Here is a 9,317-nt window from a genome sequence, read left to right on the forward strand (position 1 = left end):
TCTAGCCATGTCTTAAATGGAAGGAAATGTGAAAAAAGTTGAGTTGAACTTACTTTACAGGCCCCAGAGTGTTCTTGTTGAAAATGTTTTCAGCTTTGCCGATTACATCTCTAAAAAAATCATCAGGTTTGACTGTGCATAGGTACACATTGGTGGTATCAGGAAAGAGATTGCATTCAACCTGGTGAAAAACAACAAGTAATCAGTCAAATCTATGCAAAATGATGAAGGACACACTGAATTCTATTAGACATGTTAGATGACAAGAGGGTTATTAATATATGAGGGTAAACATTACCCGTGGAAGGTTTTCAGCGCTCTTGATAATTTCCATGAAGGCTCTGTGGATAAGCTGCCAAACCTCCAGGAGGCTCGGACTAAAATCAATGTGAGTCTTGTTCACTTGTAGTTTAATTAGCAGTAACTGAGGCAGAGTGTACTTCATCTCATCATGTGTCTCACTGAAGTCATTGCCTTCCTGAAGGACAAAGAACAGAAACAGACACTTGACACTCCAAGTGTAAAAAAAGAGAGATTGCTGATGTTTGCTGGTCACATAATAAAAACAATGATCCAACTAAAAAATGTCGTCAAAACCTCATATGCAGTGAGGAAAAGTAACAGGTCCTTTAATGAGTCTGTGACCAGGCCTCGAAGCTGCTGTGACATGAGAGCAGCTGCACAGCTGAAGAACTCTTGGACACGAGCAGGAGCCTCCTGTGCAGGCTTGGAGTTGAATGGCAACCACAGGTTCTTCGCGGAGTCGAAGAGAGACACACAGTGAGGCAGCCACCTGCAAATGGTTGGTGGTAATCACGCCATGTGGAAGTATGACAAGGGACAACAAACAAACAAAAGAAGTTGGATTAATCAGTAAACATGAAGTAAATAAAAAGATTTAATTGTAGATTAAAATAGTAAAACAATTGGAAAGCAATCAGGAAAAAATAGACATACAAGAGAAAAAGAACCTGCCTTATAAATTCTTAAAGCAATCAAACTTTACTGTATTATCTTCAGTTTTTTATCTTGACTTATTCTTTTGTGTGTATTGACAACACCCTAGAGACAAACAGTAGAATGCCCTCTGAATGGAATGTGGCTGTCAGAATAATGGCATCTAACTGAGACAACAGATGGTGAAGATTGTGAACATAAAAATAAACAGACAGCTTCCAATTCCTACGAATGGCAAAGGCTCATATGTCAACCTTGCAGTCTTGTACAACATGTTAGCACCTTAAGAAAGGATTGCAATGGAAACCTAAAGTGAGGCAGTTGAGGGCAGTTTGTCAGGTCCGACAAAGTGGACAAGGAGGAAACATGAGCCTGCCCCTACAACAGGATTACTCAACAGCACGTGACATGAAGAGCACCAGCTGAATGACTCACTGACAAACCCACACTGGCATCACTCACTTGTGGAGCAGTTCATCTCTGGTGGTTTGGCAGTGTCTCTGGACCAACTCCTCAAACTCAAATGGCCAGACAGGGAGGCTGAGGGAGGTAAGTGCCTCTAATCTGACAAATCTCAAGGGTGAAAAGCTGAAACAAAATAAAAATATACCTCACATTCTCATTTTTTTCTATTAAAGTTGCAGTTAGTTTACTTAAAATTAAAGCAGGTACACAAAGTGACTCATCCTTTGTGTCATTTTAGGTTAAGTGATCATGCCAATTAACTCTGAGTAGACATTATTTAACATTTCTGTGTTACCTTTTTAACCAGACATCCTCCAGTTGCAGCATAATGGGATTGGTGGTAAAGAGATGTTTGCTTTGCCATTTGTGAGCCTGCCTGTAGTCACTGGCCCAGGGCACTGGTGCACGGATCACCCTCCTGGGAAAAGGCTAGGGAATGTTGTTTATGGACAGTCGCTGACGCTCCTCCGGGTCCATCAGGATGTAGTCCACTGGTGAGTGGAGACAGAACACAATTTATGTGAATTTAGGCAATACATGTGAAATTTCTTTGCTCATCAAAAGATTCAGATTCAGATGACTTTATTTATCCCCAAGGGGCAATTAAAATACTGTACAACTGAGCAGCATGACATAAATAAATAAATAAATAAATAAATAAATCGGACATGACAGTGGGAATAAATGAGAGAATAAAAATGAGATTAAAGATAAAAATACAATAAATATACTACATACAGTATGTACACAATGTAGAATGAAGAGTAAGGTGACTGGAGTGAGTGAATAAAGTGCAGACAATGTAAACAGTATAAACAGTGTAACAGTGAAGACAGGATATTGAGTAGTCCGGGGAGAGTATGTAGGTGTGTGTGTGTGTGTAGGGTGTTGGTGTGGGGAAGGTGTTAACAGCTGGAGTTAAAGAAAAGAATGGCTTTGGGGACAAAGGTGGCTTTCCTCTTCTCAGTTCTGCAGGCCACACAGCGGAGGCGTCGCCCAGAGGGGAGCCATTCAAATGCAGAGTGGAGTATGTGTGAGGGGTCTTTGATGATCTTGGCTGCCTGTCTCAGGGCCTGTTGGCTGTAAACGTGTGAAAGAGTTCTGACAGGCAGGCCGATGATTTTGGAGCACACTGATGCAGTGCGCTGCAGTCTGTTCCGGTTCTGGAGGCTGAGGGAGTGGAACCAGCAGGTTATGGAGGATGTGATGATGCTTTCCACAAAGGCGTAGTAGAAAGTCATCATTATGGGCGCGCTGACGCCAAAGGAATTGAGTTTCCTGAGGAGGAACAGTCGTTGGTGACACCTCCTGAGAATCTCCTCTGTGTTGGCAGAAAAGTTCAGGAGGTTGTCAAAGATTGTGCCCAGGTATTTGTACTCCTCAACCACCTCCACTGGCTTCCCGTGGATGGTGGTGATGACAGCAGAAGCCAGATCCCTCTGCTTGCTGGAGAAGGTCACCACCATCTCTTTGGTCTTGCTGACGTTCAGTTCTAGTTTGGAGCTGTCACACCACTCTACAAACTCCTGAAGAGCGGGTCCATGATGTTGTGCTGGGCCTGACAGCAGTGACAGGAGAACTGTGTCGTCAGCATATTTCACCAGGTGGCAGTTGGGCTGTGTGGATCGGCAGTCATCTGTGTAGAGGATGAAGAGCAGGGGGGAGAGCACACAGCCTTGGGGGGAGCCAGTTGAGGTGAAGCGGAGGTCCGAAAGGGAGTTGTTGACCCGAACTTTCTGAGTCCTGTTGGTCAGAAAGTCCAGAATCCACAGTATAAGCTGGTCGTCCAGATGGAAGCAGGAGGAGAGTTTGGTGGCCAGGATGTGGGGCTGCAGTGTGTTAAATGCTGATGAGAAATCAGCGAACAGAAGTCTGGCAGAGGAGTTAGGAAGCTCCAGGTGCTTGTGGATGGAGTCCAAGATGAAGATTTTTGCATCCTCGACGCCTCTGCGTGCGCGATAAGCAAACTGGAGTGGGTCCATCAGGGGGTCGGTTGCTCTGATGATGTGCTGTTTTATGATCTTCTCCATGGCCTTCATCACCAGGGAGGTGAGGGCCACGGGGCGGAGATCGTTCAGAGACTTAGGGTTGGTTTTTTTTGGGATGGGGATGACTGTGGAGTGTTTCCACAGCTGGGGAACTGTGTGACTGTCCATGGAGTGTTGAAATAGAGTCTGGAAAACACTGCCTAGTTGCCCCGCACAGTGCCTCAGGACTCTGCTACTGATGTTGTCGGGGCCGGGTGAGCTCCTTTCCCTGGTCCTCCTGAGGGCTCTCACCACGTCCTCCGTCATGAAGGTGAGTGCGGAGCTGCCAGGTTTGAATGAAGATCTGGTCTCCTCAAGCTGGATGATGTTGTCCGACTCAAACCTTGTGTAGAATGAGTTGAGGTCGTCGGGGAGGGAGGAGGGGTCACTGCTCTCCACCTGGATGGCTCTGGGGGTGGTGACCGCAGTGTTCACAGAGGCCATGGTTTTGAGGGCCTGCCAGGATGAGCGGAGGTCCCCTGTGGTGAATTTCTTTCCCACAGTGTTTTTGTACTCCAGCTTAGCAGTTTTTATGGCCCTCTTAACTTCCCTGTTGACCTCCTTTTTTTCCAGTGCGGAGCCGGTGAAGAAGATCCTCTTCTTCTTGTTAAGGATTTCCTTAAGCTCCTTGGTGATCCAGGGTTTGTTGTTGGGGTAGATAGTGACTGTTTTTGAGGGGATGATGCTATCCACACAGAAGGAGATGTACGATGTTACTGTGTCAACTTGGTCGTTGATGTCATCAGAGGGAGAAAGGAGGCTGTCCCAGTTAGTGGATTCGAAGCATCCTTGGAGAGTGGAGATACTTTCCGCTGTCCACTGCTTGATGTACTTGGTGACCTTCTTCATCCTCTTGATGACTGGGGTGTAAGCAGGGGCCAGCAGGATTGTGTGGTGGTCTGCTGAGCCAAGAGGGGGGAGGGGGAGGGCTTTGAATGCATCTGGTACAGAACCATAGCATTTGTCCAGAGTCTTCCCCTGTCGGGTGCTGCATGTAATGTATTGCTGGAAACCTTTGAGTGACTTGTCAGGGGAGCAGTGGTTAAAGTCACCCAGCAGGAACTTGGGAGAGTCTGGTGATAATAGTTCTAGTTTGTGCAGAGTGTTGGTAAAGTGCTCTGTGGCTTTAGCTGCATCAGCTCTGGGGTGAATGTAAACCAGGATGAGGAAAATCTGTGGGAATTCCCTGGGGAGGTAGTAAGGGCGCAGGGAAACAACCAGGAGCTCAATGTCTGTAGTACACAGCTTCTCCCTCACAGTGACTGTAGAGCACCAGCTGTTGTTTACATACAGACACACGCCGCCGCCATGTTGTTTACCGGTGCGCTCACTGTCTCTGTCCAGACGAAGGGGTGGTGAAAAGCCGTCGATGTGAAGCATGCCGTCGCCGTCGTTGTCGTTTAACCACGTCTCAGTAAAAGCCAGAACGGAGGCCGTTCTGAACTCGTGCTGGTGGTTGACGCAGGCTTGCTGCTCGTCCAGCTTGTTGCGCAAAGAGCGCACGTTCGCCAGAATGATGGACGGGAGTGCTCGTTGTTTGTGAGTCTCCCGTCTGAGTCTAGCTCTCACACCGCCCTTCTTTAAACCCCTCCTGGTTTTGCTGGGTTTACGGTTTGCGTTCTGATGGTGTGTTATGGAGTCTCCACGAAGTATTTCCATCGGAAAGTAGTCCGTAGGAGCAGAGACGAAAAGTAGAAGTCCGGGTTGCGGCCGCAGCTGTATGAGAGAGTCACTCGTGTAGCTGAGCCGTGGGGCCATGTCGGAGCGCAAAGTCCGAAAGTCCACGAGAAAGAGAGAAGAAGGAAAAAAGTAAAGAATAAAAAGGGGTAAAAAGTGCTGAGTACTCAGCGATAAGAAAACAACGAAAAAAAGGCATTTACTTGAAGAAAAATTTATAGAAAAAATTTAAAAAGAACACAATAACTGCTCAACTACAGTGAGTAGATTACAACTCCCTTAAGTCATATTAAGAACCAAACTGTTCTGTTCAATGATGAAACAAATGTAAAAACACTGAATTGGAGTATATCTTTAGTCAGATTGTCAATCAGCTCATTGTTAACATGATACTTACCAATGCTCTTCTTGACACCTAATTCTAAGTCTGATTGGATCTCCTTTTCCAGCTCAGCAATCATTTTCTGGAGGCCCTTATCCTTAGGCTGGGGAAATTGACGGCGTATAACTTCCATCATCTCTTGATGTGACTCAGGGTGAACCACAGAGTAAGGAACACCAGTTTCGATGTAGTATGCATATCTCTGTATGGTAAAGAGGGATGTCACACAAAAGAAAGCAGAAACTCCAAAGTTATAAGTCACGATTAGAATAGCATTCATTGATACTTGCCTCCAGGTCTTTCTTAGTAAGTGGTGTCTGATTGGCTCATTTGGTCCTCTTGGCTGCAAATGATGTCCAGCTGCTCTTGAGGACTCAGTGGCCTGCTGCTAGATTCAGACTTGGGCTGAAGCAATGCTGGAATATGCCTGGGTAAACATTAAAGAATTGGATCGAGCTCAGAACATGACCAAAGATGCATGAAGCTACTGATGTTACTTGAAGGGTAGTTTACCTTGTACTTGATGCAGCTGTCTGTTCTTTTTCACCTGGGATGGATGCTCTTGCATTTCTACTGCGCTTGAGATCATCGATCTTAAGGTCTTTTGCCTGGGGTCTATAGTTGTTAGCTATAAACTCACTGGGAGTGCGACACTGACCTATCTCTTTATGAGGAACTGCCCTGGTCCGTGAATCAAGCTGGAGGATGGGCGGGTAGAGTGTGCGGCTGGCTATCAGCTGAGGTAGATATGGGATAGTTGCATGTGTTGTTACATGTATTTGACTGGGTCAATGAATTAACAAGAACCACTAGATTCGTTGTGGTGCTTAATATTCCTACTTTATACAGAGCTGAGGGTCTTGCACGGCCTCTCTCAGGGAAGGGTGGGGGGAAAGTCTTTCCTTCGTCGTCTGAATGTTCCTCCTCCATCTGCAGTTTCGAAGATGAAGAGCACAGAAAGACAAAGTTTAATTGATTAAGAAATCTGAACTGATTTATGTTAAACAAATATGAATATAATGAAGGCCTCTGGGCCCAGTTTGATTCAGTGATGATTTCATGTGTTGGTGTGGTCACAAACAAAAGGCTCCAGGTGGTTGGCACAGCATTTGAGGTCGGTTAAGTGCATTTTTAATGGAGCTGAACGTGTTCATATATTTATAAGTTTCTCTACGTTGATGGGTGTGTGCTGTGAAGGCCCTCTGATCCATCCATCGTCAACCAATTCTCCTGGATAAGGTACACCAGGGGTGTCAAACTGATCCAGTAAAGGGCCGTGTGGCTGCAGGTTTTCATTCCAACCTAGCAAAAGCAACACGCAATCCAACCAATGAGCTGTGTGGACACAGGTTGATTGATTTAAGTAGATTCAGGTGTTGCTTTTCCTTGGTTGGAATGAAAACCTGCAGCCACACGGCCCTTTACTGGATCAGTTTGACACTTGTGAGGTACACCATTCACACCTTTAACAGATTTCTAGTCCACCACAGGATGTGTGTCATATCGCCTTCAGCTGTCTGATGACTGGGTTCATTGAAACTGACAAGTCAAGAGGTTGTGCGGCATCACAAAATGTGGGGGTTCTTAACTAAAGCAACATCTGGGTGGTTGTCCCCAGCACAGACCATCATCTCAAGTCATCTTTTGACCATTGTAGCATTGTAATTAGAAACGATCACAACCTGATATCACCTCGGGTGCATGGAATAAGAAAAAAAATACAATAAAATAATTTTCAAAAAGATATTTATATTGTATTCATGCTCAAACTTAAACTAAATAAGAGCTGAATTTACGTCACCAAATGTAAAAAAAAAAAACATATCGCTAGCTGCACAATATAATTGCCTAAGTCATATTTTGGCCTAATTGAGATGTCTGCCTAACTCTACTCTCAGAATACTGCTGAGTCACTGTGCCTCACTGGCTCAATTTGGTCAAAATATTACTTAGGCACTTATATGTTGGCCTAAAAACTCTTCATACACACACACACAGATAGCACAGTGGACTTTCATGCAGCCAAAAACAACAACAACAACAACAAAAAACAACAACAGGGTCTTTGCCCCGAAGCTTCGAGGCTCAGGCCCTGTAACCAAGTACCATACACAGGACACACACACAGACAACACAACAGTCTCTTGGGTACTCAAGATGTTACGACCTTGATTTACATGTGAGCCGCATTGCGAGCGTGTGTCAGTTTTAAGTGTAACCGAGGAAAAAAAGAAAATTCGCTTTCACACTCAAAGTTACGGTCACGCACAAGCTGCACGCGCGTGCACGTTTATTTCAGGTACAGCAACGTTATGTTGAGCTCCAAGCTTCAACCTGCTTCAGTCCCTGTGAGACAACAGCTTTAATAATAAAGGACAATGAAAACTGGTTTTCATTTCTGTCTTGTGATTTTTGACTGGATTCTGAATCCCCCCCCCCAAAAAAAAAAAACCCAAAAAACGCAGGACTCACCTGTAAAGGTAATTTCAGTTGATTTAAATAGGCGCTTCATTCATCACCGACAGGCGTGCAAAAGAGGGTCAGCCCAGTAGAATCAGCTTTAAGGTGTTATTAAACGTTTACACCCACAGCAGAGCTGCAATTAAGAACTTCCTTTGAGCTGTCGCTGTATTAACTGCCGTAGTGTTGACCCCACCTGGAGGCATCTCTATGGCATTTGGTGGGTGGGTCCCTTTATGTCGCCATACAGATTGGAAAAGCTTCTTATGCATTCTCAGTGTGGGGATGGCCACAGAACCATTGCCACCTATATGGTTATTCTATCGGTGTCTACGCTGTAATGGTTACATTTTTATATTTCAATAAATTTGCGCGAGGTTCGGCTGATGATTGTACTACCTGCCAACTGCCCTCTCCTGGTCGTCTTTTTTACTGACGATGTTAAATTTCAAGCAAACATATTAAAATTTTGCCCTTTCATCAGGCTAACTGAATAGGACCAAAAGGTACCAAGATAGACTGAAATTTCTTAAAGACATGTCAGCCTTTGACTGAATACCCAAAGGTACCAAGAAATACTGAAATTTAACGTCACTTACCGTCGTTTTTAGATTTGATAGAGATTTAGCAAAAAGTGGACAGGAAGACACTGGAAGTCGTTCACGTTGAATTCGAAATCTCGCGACAGGAAAGATGCTTGCGTGGTTTTAACGATAGGCACCGCAGTGGCTGTCGACCAACACCTCTTCTTTTTTTAAGTTTTAAAATGCAAATTACAATTACAAAAAGCATATTCAATCACTATTACAAATGTTATTCCTTTCAGAACTGAGGTTAATGTTGCATATATAAGGTACATTCAAAAAATAAATAAAAGCAGAACAACAATCAGGGAAATAAAATGTTTTTTTAAAAATTGTTTCATATTCTTTCAGGGAATCAATCAAAGAAAAAGCTGCTAAAGATTCACAGATCGATAGGGCTTTCTTCATTTTCATTAATTTTAATGAATCAAAATATTAGCTGTAACTCCTTCAAAATGATGATGAAGTGTGGGGTAGTTTGAGAAATTACATTTGTGCAGAAAATATTTAGCAAGCATAACTCAGTTATTTGTTAAATTCTAGTTTTCTATCCCCCATTATGTAACTAAATGTAACACGACTGTAAGTCTGGGGTGGCACATCCATACAATTATAGGATACTCAATTTTTGAAGTCCACTGCAAGAAAACAGTAGGTGTTTAAGTGTTTCAACTTCTGTTTTATAAAATGCATTCATTACTGTCTAAGTTCAATTTAAGTCCGAAAAATTCACCTCAAGGATAAATGACATTGTTTTAAAATGTA

The 9,317-nt window shown here is 43.9% G+C and overlaps 1 pseudogene across 1 annotated transcript in view; it reads right to left on the minus strand.

Annotated features, from left to right (window-relative positions):
- The window catches only part of LOC147268714 (dynein axonemal heavy chain 3-like), a 28,649-nt pseudogene extending 19,965 nt beyond the window's left edge, over nucleotides 1-8,684 (minus strand). Inside the window, exons 1-10 of the transcript XR_015118921.1 lie at nucleotides 8,568-8,684; nucleotides 6,349-6,438; nucleotides 6,022-6,245; nucleotides 5,799-5,935; nucleotides 5,524-5,710; nucleotides 1,718-1,913; nucleotides 1,420-1,545; nucleotides 598-793; nucleotides 299-478; nucleotides 54-181 (exon numbers count right to left, since the gene is read on the minus strand). The product of XR_015118921.1 is annotated as a dynein axonemal heavy chain 3-like (transcript). The remainder of the gene's footprint in view (nucleotides 1-53; nucleotides 182-298; nucleotides 479-597; nucleotides 794-1,419; nucleotides 1,546-1,717; nucleotides 1,914-5,523; nucleotides 5,711-5,798; nucleotides 5,936-6,021; nucleotides 6,246-6,348; nucleotides 6,439-8,567) is intronic.
- Nucleotides 8,685-9,317: the final 633 nt, after the last annotated feature.

Source organism: Aulostomus chinensis, chromosome 2 (genome assembly GCF_037954235.1).
Source record: "Aulostomus chinensis isolate RoL2024-O1b breed Wild chromosome 2, RoL_Achi_v1.0, whole genome shotgun sequence".
Classification (NCBI taxonomy): Eukaryota; Metazoa; Chordata; class Actinopteri; order Syngnathiformes; family Aulostomidae; genus Aulostomus; species Aulostomus chinensis.